Consider the following 10,984-nt stretch of genomic DNA (forward strand, 5'->3'; position numbering starts at 1 on the left):
ACTGAACCCCGGGCCCTCTTAAACACTCATTTAAATTCGCAATCATGATTCCAATCTGGGCGGGAGGGAAGGTTAGAGTGGCTCATTACGAAGGCCAGACTTAGGAAAGGAAAACCGGCCACACTGGTGCTTATATGCCTTTAACCTGACCACTCATTAATGGGACAAAGAAAAAAAAGGCTGGCTTTAACATGGATGAGGTTTTCCTAATGGTCCAATCACTCAAACACACAGTGCTTACACACACATGAAGGGAAATTTACAGCTTAACACATATAACACATACAGAAAATGTAAGCGTGAGAATGAATGCCCCATATATATATATATATATATATATATATATTCTTTCAAAAGTATTTTTAAGACAAGAACAGTATATAAAACAAAAACTATACAATTACATTGAAATATAATATAATATATTATAATTGTGAATTATCATGGTAGTATTTGTTTTGCATTTAATTTGCTAAAGCCAAAATGCATATTTAATTTTTAAAACATTATGGTGATGAAATTACTTCAATGAGAATCATCAATGAAAATAATGAGAAATACAAACTCAAAAGAAAAACATTAAGATGTATGAGAATTGTTTTTAATGAAAAATAATGTCACAAATCTGAGTGTTTTCATAAGATTAACCAGCTCAGCCAGATCTGAGTCCAAGTGCAGGTGTATTAGAGTCGAGATTTGTGAGAGGAACCCAGTGGATTTGTCCTGACTCAATTAGTTGTGTGAATTTATTAGCTATTCGTGCACATTTTGAAGAGAGAGACCATTAAACACAGTTTTATGACTGCACAGCACTGCTGCCTTCAGAATGAGTGTTCAAACAGCTGAAAAAAAAACATCACAATAATCCACAAGTAAACATGACTCCAAACCATCAATTAACATCTTGTGAAAAAAAAAACTGTGTTTGTATGAAACAAATCCATCACCTAAAAAAATCCATCCCCTGTTGTTCTGTTCTCCCACATTAAAATCCACCAACATAATTGTTTAGAACGCCTCAGGTTACGTATGTAACCCTAGTTCCTCGAGGGAACGAGACGCTGCGTCGAAAACGCTAGGGGAACGCCCTTCAGCGTGACGGGCTCTGAACCTCGTGTGTAATCAGACCAATAGATGGGCGAGACGTCACGGCGGGTGACGTAATGACCAGGAGGCTATAAAAGCACGTGCGGTGAGACCAGCGTCAGCTCCTAGGAATGAAGCAAGCGCTGGCAGGGACGCCGGAAGTATGGCACCGAGACGCAGCGTCTCGTTCCCTCGAGGAACTAGGGTTCGTCTCGCCCATCTATTGGTCTGATTACACACGAGGTTCAGAGCCCGTCACGCTGAAGGGCGTTCCCCTAGCGTTTTCGACGCAGCTCGAGTTCCTGAAGAGGAACTGTTTTTGCTTGTAAAAGGTGCTAGATTTCTCTCCTGATTCAGATAAGACAAAGCAATTTGGATAGAGGATTTGTATTTTTAGACAGAAGCAAGAATTTTAAGTTAAAAACATCTTAATGATGGATTTGTTTATTAAAACATACAGCTTTTCATTTCACAAGACATTAATTGATGGACTGGAGTTGTGTGGATTATTATGATGTTTTTATCAGCTGTTTGGACTCTCGTTCTGACGGCACCCATTCACTGCAGAGGATCCATTGGTGAGCAAGTGATGTAATGCTAAATTTCTCAAAATCTGTTCTGATGAAGAAACAAACTCATCCACATCTTGGATGGCCTGAGGCTGAGTACATTTTCAGCCATTTTTCATTTTTGGGTGAATTATTCCTTAAAAAACAAATTGGTAATGCATGCTTCAACACCAGATCTTCCCTCGCTCTGTTTAACAAGTAGTATTTAAAAATCACTAGGCTGCACAAAACCACAGAACATCCTTTGTTCATTAGCTACTTCAATCTTGCATTGGCCAAGAACTAATATTTACATACATTTATACACAAAATGTGAATTGGCATTCCATTGCATCATAATATGCTTGATTCACTCATTTTTGTATGACTTCTGTGAGCGCAAAGGAACATGATCCTATTTCCATATCCTTTAGATTGAAGCCCCGACTCCGCAATAGCCCTGAACTACGCAATGATCAAACACAGGTCTGCTCCTCTTCTCATTTCAAACGTTTTCAGCCATAAAAAACACTCTCATTAAAAGTGAGAGATGTGGAGGGAGACAGAGTAAAGGTGAGGTAACAGACCTAATCAATCCAAACACAAAGGCTCGCAATGAAGCGGATGCAAATTTCTCAATTTCAAGTAATCCACGGCAGAATTACTTGAAGAAAAGGCTTCACGGCGTGATTCATGCGCCTCCTCCCCCGTATTCCACCCCTTCCCTGTCCCCTCTCCTGTATTTACTCCATCGGCGTCTCCCAAGCTCATCAGAATAAATAAAGGAGTGCTTAACATTTGCCATAAAGGCAGTCATTCCCACGCATATACACGCTCTCATTAAGTACTGCACAAACACACCTTAACTTTCATAAAGTGCACACATATTCTTTTAGACAACTTAATAAACGTAAACTTTCGCACATGCATGATAAAGATGCATGTGCTTTATAGTGTTAATTTTGAATAGGATTAGTAAATGTCATCTGTGTGACAAAGTTCTAGAATGCAACTTTAATTAGGGTCTATTTCACACAGAAATCTGCTATATGAAATCAAAAGACATTTTCTGTAGCTTTTCAAGACAAGCACATTTCTATGAAAATTCTGATACTGCAATGCAATATACACTGAACAAAATTATAAACGCAACACTTTTGTTTTTGCCCCCATTTTTCATGAGCTGAACTCAAAGATCTAAGACTTTTTCTATGTTCACAAAAGGCCTATTTCTCTCAAATATTGTTCACAAATCTGTCTAAATCTGTGTTAGTGAGCACTTCTCCTTTGCCGAGATAATCCATCCACCTCACAGGTGTGGCATATCAAGATGCTGATGCGTTTATAATTTTGTTCAGTGTAAATGTACTTCTGAAACACTATTAAGATTTTTTTGTATTGAGGCTTTTCAAGATGCCTTAAAGTGACTGTTTTTTTTTTGTTTGTTTTTTGTTTTTTGTATTGTGGCTTTTCAAAGACAAGCATATTTCCATGAAAATTCTGATACTGCAATGTGAAAAAAATACAATAAAATAAAATTATAAAATATAAACTGTGAAATTAAAATGTGAAGTGTTTATACAATATGGTAGTATTTATTGTATTTTTTGTTTTTTTATTTCATTTGCTGATATTATTCAAACACAAATCTGTCATATGATATTCATTGTACAGTACTGTAATTGTGTCTTTTAAATGGATAATTCACCCAAAAATTACTCAAAAACTTGGTGTTCAACAACTGTTGGTTTCTTCTCTGAAAGATACTTTAAAGAATGTTGGAGTTCAAATAACATTGTACTTCACTGCCTTTCAATGTATGGCAAAATAAAGAAAGAAAAAAGAAAGGTTGTCACTACATGATGACAGAATTATCATTTTTGGGTGAACTATCCCTTTGATGCTGCCACTCAGAACCTCATTTTTGCCAGATAAATTATAAAAATGTATTATATTTAAATGTACATTTATGCATTTGGCAAACACTTATCTAAAGCGACTTGCATTGCATTCAAAATATAAATTTTTATGAGTTCATACATGCACACATTTCATGCTTTCCCTGGGAATCATACCCATGACTTTGGCATCATTAGCACCAAGCTCTACTGTTTGAGCTACAGGAATAACATAATTTGTATATTACAGAAACTTTACAAAAACTTCAGTGCAGTTTGACTGTAGTTTAAATCATGAGTAGCATGTAATTTGGGACTACAGTTTTAGTCCCAAAAGCTACAGTTTTAAAGCAGCTTCCCCAACACTGCTAACTGTCATCCGGCTAATCAACTTTGACTAGCACAGAGGCCTGGAGAGACATTGGCCTTTATGCAGATGCATGTTGATGCTCATTAGCATAGCAAATAAGCCTTGCTAATTATCTCTACAGCAGAGAGCAGCACTCAGCTTGAAAAGGGCAGAGAGAGAGAGGTAGCCTGGGTACATAAGCAAAATTAATAGCCCTCCACTCCACGCTAAAAAAAAGTTTAAGGGGTAACAGGAGTGTTTTCAAATGGAGAGAGAGAATGTGACGACAGCTGAGTATTGCAAAGATAAAGCAGTGATGTACATAAACGTAGAAGAATTATCACAAAAAAGCCAATATTTTGTCATACATTTTTGAAGATATACAATATACATGTGTGTGTAACATATTAATATTTTTAGGAATATATATATGTATATAACACTCTATTATATATATTATATAACACTCTATTATCAATTCACAAGGCTCCCAGAAGACGTTGAAACTGACGCACTCAGGATATTCAGCCAAAGTGTGGACACATCTAAAACACCACTGAAATCATATTCAACAAATTACAATGGCAAATGAATCTAAAAAACCCTATCAGTTACGATCCAATCACAAAGGCGGAATCAGATGACATACAAATCAAACAGCACTAATTTCATCATCTCCTGCTTCTTCATTCCAGCAGTTTTCCCCTTCAAACCTGCCAGATATAATAAAACACCTGTCAAGCATTCCACACTCCAAACGCCTTTCAAAAAGATCTCTCTCACACACATACATTACAATACAGGACCCAGCAAATAGAAAGAATGCTGCACAGCACAAATGACACCATGAATGATGACCAGAGAGAAAATGACATTCATGTTAACGCTTTGTGAGATGACTAAAGGATAGACGCATTCTCACGGTCTCCATAATATGGATTCTTCTCATATATAATCAGAGGGAACGCTGTGCTAGATGCACATTTGAATGTGGAGAGAATTCGTCTGTCTCATTAAAAATCCCTCATTAGGAATTCTGGAGTGCATGTGAGCATGCATGTCTCACAGTGTGAGGGTCAAAGGTTAATGCGAGTTGTCAAAAGGTCTGTAATTAAGAGGAAGAAACATGGCCACTTCTGTCTCTCGAGACAATGAACAGTTTTCCAAAGCATCAAAAAGAGCCCATTCCTGAAGAGAACCACAATTTCAGACCCCAAACAACCAGTGTCTCAGCTCTTGAATATAAAAGTTCTTTGATAAAAGATTTGTAGATGATTTTTAGATGATCTTTGGGTTTTTAATTAACAGCACAGAGCAGAGTTGAAAGTAAACTTGAATTACTCATTTTACTCACATAATGTGACATATTCGAAAGCGAAAGCAAGAAAAAGAGTGGTACTACTAAGTGGGATTGGATATTGAAACATAGACATTATATTAGACAGTGAATTTACTAATACAATGCCGAATAGATATTTGATTATTGGTTAACATTATCAGCCTGCATGACCTAAGTGGCAACAAAAGAAAAAGTTAGTCTTTCCATAGAATGAGCCAATTTTGATTTTTTTTTTTTTTTATGAAATCACAATTGTTATGTAGTCTACAGACTGCAGACAAAAAATAGCTATTACAGATCAATCTAATATTTTACATTAACATGTCAATAAATGTGTGCTGGCTCTAAAATAAATAAAGACATTTCTATTCTGAATAAATGCTGTTTGTTTGAGCTTTATATTCATCAAAGAATCATGAAAAAAATTCATGTGATCATGTGAAAAAATGTCTTTTAAGCATTTTAAAACAGTTGTGCTACAGCATATGATTTCTGAAGGATCATGTGACACTGAAGACTGGAGTAATGATGCTAAACAATTCAGCTTTGCATCACAGGAATAAATTACATTTTACATTTTACATTTTTACATTTGAATCTATTCAAATACAAAACAGTTCTTTAAAAAACAATTTAAAAAAAAAAGCTCCACAAATGACTAATATTATGGAAAAATTGTGAAAAGTTGTTTAGGAGCGTTTTTAGCCATGCTCAGACAACAAAACTCCATTTCTGTTCACTATTTCCAAACTTACCGCAGAGGTCTACAACATTACTGTGGCAACCAAAGTAAAATATACCAGATACTGGTCCTGTCTTAGTGATGCTAATGATGCTTTTTGAACAATATTTCCTTGGCTTCAGTGGTCCTATGATGCTTTGGTTACTAAGAAGACTGGAGTAATGATGCTAAAAAATTCAGCTTTGAATCACAGGAATAAATTACATTTTACATTTTACATTTTACATTTTTACATTTGAATCTATTCAAATACAAAACAGTTCTTTAAAAAACAATTAAAAAAAAAAAGCTCCACAAATGACTAATATTATGGAAAAATTGTGAAAAGTTGTTTTGGAGCGTTTTTAGCCATGCTCAGACAACAAAACTCCATTTCTGTTCACTATTTCCAAACTTACCGCAGAGGTCTACAACATTACTGTGGCAACCAAAGTAAAATATACCAGATACTGGTCCTGTCTTAGTGATGCTAATGATGCTTTTTGAACAATATTTCCTTGGCTTCAGTGGTCCTATGATGCTTTGGTTACTAAGCAGATGGTCTCGGTGCTTAGGATCTGAATGTGAAGCAAAAATGTTGTAGATCTGGATTTAGCTTAAAGCAGAGAACTCCATTTAACAACTGCAAATGCTGGTCATAAATATATATAACCAGCATTTGCCTTGTCTTTTTTGTATGCCACACAAGCTAAGCGTCTTTCATTCAGTCGTGATCCTATCAAATCAACAGAAAATCCAAATCCATTGTGACTTAAATTTTAAGCAGGTGTAAAACTTGATTTACCTGTCCTGACAGCAACTATGTTTCCTCTTTTTTATGATTTGGCTAAACAGCTGTTCTAATGAGATATATGTAGTGCAGTAAGAATTTAAAACACAGCATTTCACAATCAGCTTAAGCAAATATGTAAATCCGGCCATGAAACAATTACGGTTAGAATGTCCTGCAACTGGTGATGAAACAAACCATTATGAGGCAATAAGGCTTTATTCAAAAAGTACACCTCAACAATAGCAGTGAAACGATGTGGGTTTGACAGGAAAGCTCATTAGCTGTTTCAAAAAATAAATTGTAGCATTATGAAAACCTCCATAAATGACTAATATTCTGGATAAATTGTGAAAAGTTGTTTTTGGAGAGTCAGACAGCAAAAGCGCATTTCCATCAACTATTTCCACACTAACCGTACAACATTACTGTAGCGGCCAAAGTACATATTCCAGATACTGACCCTGTTTTCGTGATGCTTGTGATGCTTTCTGCACGCTATTTCATTAACCAAAGTTTATTTATAAGACCGAGGAGACCGAGCAACTGAATCAAGAAGATGGTCTCAATGTTTAGGATCTGAATGTAAAGCAAAAATGTAGTAGATCTGGACTGACAACTGATTAGCTTAAAGCAGCGAACTCCATTTCACAACTAGTCGCAAATGATGGTCATAAATATATAACCAAAGACAGGCTGTAACTATGAGATATGCCTGGCCTTTTTGGTACGCCATGCATTTGGGCCAAAAACAAGACATTCAATTTTGGTGTCAATTTTCACATCAAATTAAATTTACAAACGTGATTTTATATACATAGAAAGCATATTACACTTTTTCTGAATTGCTAAAACACTAAACCCCAAATTCTCAGCTTAAACCAATTTGTCAAATAAAGCACTCTTTCTGCTAAACCTTAAACAAGTTCAGGCAGTTAGGCTCTATTTGCAAATCTCATGCACTCTTTTTGCAAAACTCTAAGCACATTCTCATTCACTTAAACACTTATCACACTGTGATGCATTTGTGCTGCAAAATGCTAAACACAAGCGGCAAAAGTTAAACACAACTAAAGCACAGTTGTCATCGTTTACACACAACGATTCAAAATTGTTCACACTTGTTCCTAATGATGTGATCAAACCAACTGTACATAATTCAGATTCAGACTGCCAGCTCAGAGTGCACAAGTGGCACAGGTGACTGAATGATCATACAAACAATAGACAGAAACAATCTGAGAAGGAAAGGAGGAACAGTACATGTAAGAAGTGGAGGATGAGGAGAGAAAGAGTAAGGTTTAGAGAGTGTTATCAAGGCTGGATCTGTCAGACCAGCGGGTTTTTTCTCTTTGTCTAGCAAAAAAGACAACATTACTTATGATGTGGACAAAGTCCTTAGGCTGGACTCAAGCAGAAAGACATGATGCTCAGACAGAATTACAGTTTTTTCCAATTGCTAACACACTAAAATGACATGCACAGCACAATTATTGCCTTTGCAGTTGGACTGCAGTATTTTTTCAGTATCCAAGTGCTGAATATATACAAGCATTCAGTACAATTCAGTATTCAGCACAATACTATTCTTGCAGTACATACAGCAGGCCTATGCAATATATTCACCTTACACAGTTGCAATTACTATACTTTTTTACAGAATTGCAAAATTGTTTACTCAATACAATATACTTTTTTTCTGTAATGTTCTGGATGCTGTGTTCTCCATTTTTCTCTGTAGTGTCTAATGAATGCTCTGTAGTGTTTATTTTATTGTGTGTGTGATCTGAGAGCACCGTTTGATTTTGAGTGCAAGTGAAATGGTTTTGCAGTGATTGTTTGATTTTGATGGAAGAGTCAGAGGTTTCGTGAATTTAGTTTGAGTATTTGGATTTGTGTTTAAGGTTTTGAGAAAATGAGTGATGGTTTCAAGAAATGTGCTTTAGCAATTCAGAAAAACTGTAAATGCAAGTAAAGAGTCTCTACTTAAACGTTTCAAATAACTATAGTCAAAATATAGGTGAAATAATGTTCCATTGTCATTCAGCATAACATATATATTTACGTAAAAAATAATTATTCTGACCTGTACTTATTAAAATATATAAAAGAATAAGTGATCATACTAAATTTTATTATATTTTAAATGGTTACAAACTTCTAGCTGACAAATAGGTAAAACCTAGTGGTTAGGACAGTGAGAAAGATTGGTAAAAATCACAATTAGTTAGTATTTGGGGGTAATCTAATGATTCTGTTTCTGAGTATACTGGACAATTTTTTGTTATATGAATTATTGTTAGACTTAATGACATTTTGACTCTGTAACTCATGGTACAAATGTATGATAGTCATAGTTTTTTGCTAAGAAAAAATAAAATTAAGCATGACACATTCTAATGTATGGAGAAAAAAAATTTAAGCTGTATTAAACTTTTATTGTTTTGATGTTTGAAAACCCTTTTTTGCCTTTGACCCATGTACATACCTAAATGCACTGCTCCATTAGACATGGGTTAATTATACAACATTATATGACCTCCTTGTCATTGTCTGTTCACAGACTGTCCTGTGCATAAATCAGTCTCAAATGAACAATACAAGTCCCAAATCAGGTCTACAGGAGGTATCGGAATAGCTTTGTCCTGATTGGATTTCCCTATTTGCTGGCATTCTCTGCATCCAGGACCTTATTAAAATGACATGCAAAGGGTCTGGATCACATCAGAGCAGGGGGACTGGTAATCACCCATCTAATGCCATTTAATCCAGTTTACTGATCTAAACTAGGAAGTAATGTCTCTCTATTATTCCATTTGATCTTTTTCTCAAGACAACATAAGGCACAAGTGGCCTAACCATCATGAAACCTCAGGTTACTGATTTGAAAACTCTTATTGGTCACTCATGCATGACACACAAAAATTGCACAAGAGTCTAGAATATTGCTTACAGACTATTCCAACAGGCCTATAGATGAACGTTCTGGAATTACAGTAATTACATGATACTCTGATTCAAACCATATTAGTCTATTTTGTTTTACTTATTAATGTTATTTTGGTATCATTGATATACTAATATTTTCTTAATTTAATTTAAGTTTTATTAATTTTGTTGTGTCTTTGTCATTTTTATCCTGTCTTACAGGAAGTGCATATGTAAGGAATAATTGACGACGGGCCGTTGAATTATTAGAAAAATAATGCACACCCGAGGTGGTGATGCGGCCACGACGCGAAGCAGAGTGTGCATCATTTTTCTAATAATTCAACGGCCCGGAGTTAATTATTCCAATTATACTACGGTTACCACACCTCAAGACATCGATCAGATGATATATTTAAAGGGATTCGTCCGGTTTTTGTACTTAAATCGCTATTATGAGAAGGATTATTTCTTCCGCATCTCATCCAACGCCTCTTGCTAGTTCCAAAACGTCTTTTTAAAGCTGGTAATGGAGGCTTGAGCAGTTGATAGCATTCTAATGCAGTTATTAATGAAGTTATTAGAAAGAGAGCGAGAGAGACAGAGACACACAGAGAGAGAGAGAGAGAGCTTGTGTGAATTAGGCTACCTCTGTGCGTCCCTCAACAGTGTTCTGCAGCAGCGTCTCTAAACAGTGCTGTTATTACCTCGCTAGTGAGAAATGTCATGTGTAGCCTTTAAGTTGCTACACTATATAGGCTAACTGATAAAATCGTCAGGGCAGCGCTGACAACACCTTTTTGTGCAAACTGCGTGACCGTAGTGTGCGTGTGCGAGCACGTGTGATTGCAGTAATTCCTGTGTGCTGTATAGGTACTGTATGTTAATTTCCATTATTACAGTTAACTATGCGAAGTGATATGGAACTGTAATGCGGTCAAGAGAGCTGCCTGGAACTACGTTCGCCGTGCGTTTCCCTGAAAATAATTGCACACCTCAGAACGTTCGTCAGCCAATCAGAGATTGAAGCATTCAACGGCCCCGTAGTATAATTTATAATAATGGTTTTATACAAATGGCTTAATTTGACCCAGTATTTAATGTTTTAGTTTTTTAATAATAGGATTTAGGCATAATCTAAACAGCTCAGTCTGAGTCTATTGTGTGTTGTGCTGAATTATAGTAATAACATGTTATATCAGTACTTCTACTCAATAGTAATTACAAAAAAAATAAAAAAATAATAATAAATCAAAAAAGGTTTAATATGCATGGTTGTTCATTTTTACTTCTTTTTTTTTTTTTTTTTTTTTTTAATAATGTTT

At 35.5% G+C, this 10,984-nt stretch overlaps 1 protein-coding gene across 1 annotated transcript in view; it reads right to left on the bottom strand.

Moving 5' to 3' along the window:
- Positions 1 to 10,984, bottom strand: part of ksr2 (kinase suppressor of ras 2) — a 104,671-nt gene that overhangs the window by 66,991 nt on the left and 26,696 nt on the right. The gene's annotated exons all lie outside the window — the stretch shown is intronic.

This window comes from Sinocyclocheilus anshuiensis, unplaced genomic scaffold, assembly GCF_001515605.1.
Source record: "Sinocyclocheilus anshuiensis isolate Anshui unplaced genomic scaffold, SAMN03320099.WGS_v1.1 scaffold36, whole genome shotgun sequence".
Classification (NCBI taxonomy): domain Eukaryota; kingdom Metazoa; phylum Chordata; class Actinopteri; order Cypriniformes; family Cyprinidae; genus Sinocyclocheilus; species Sinocyclocheilus anshuiensis.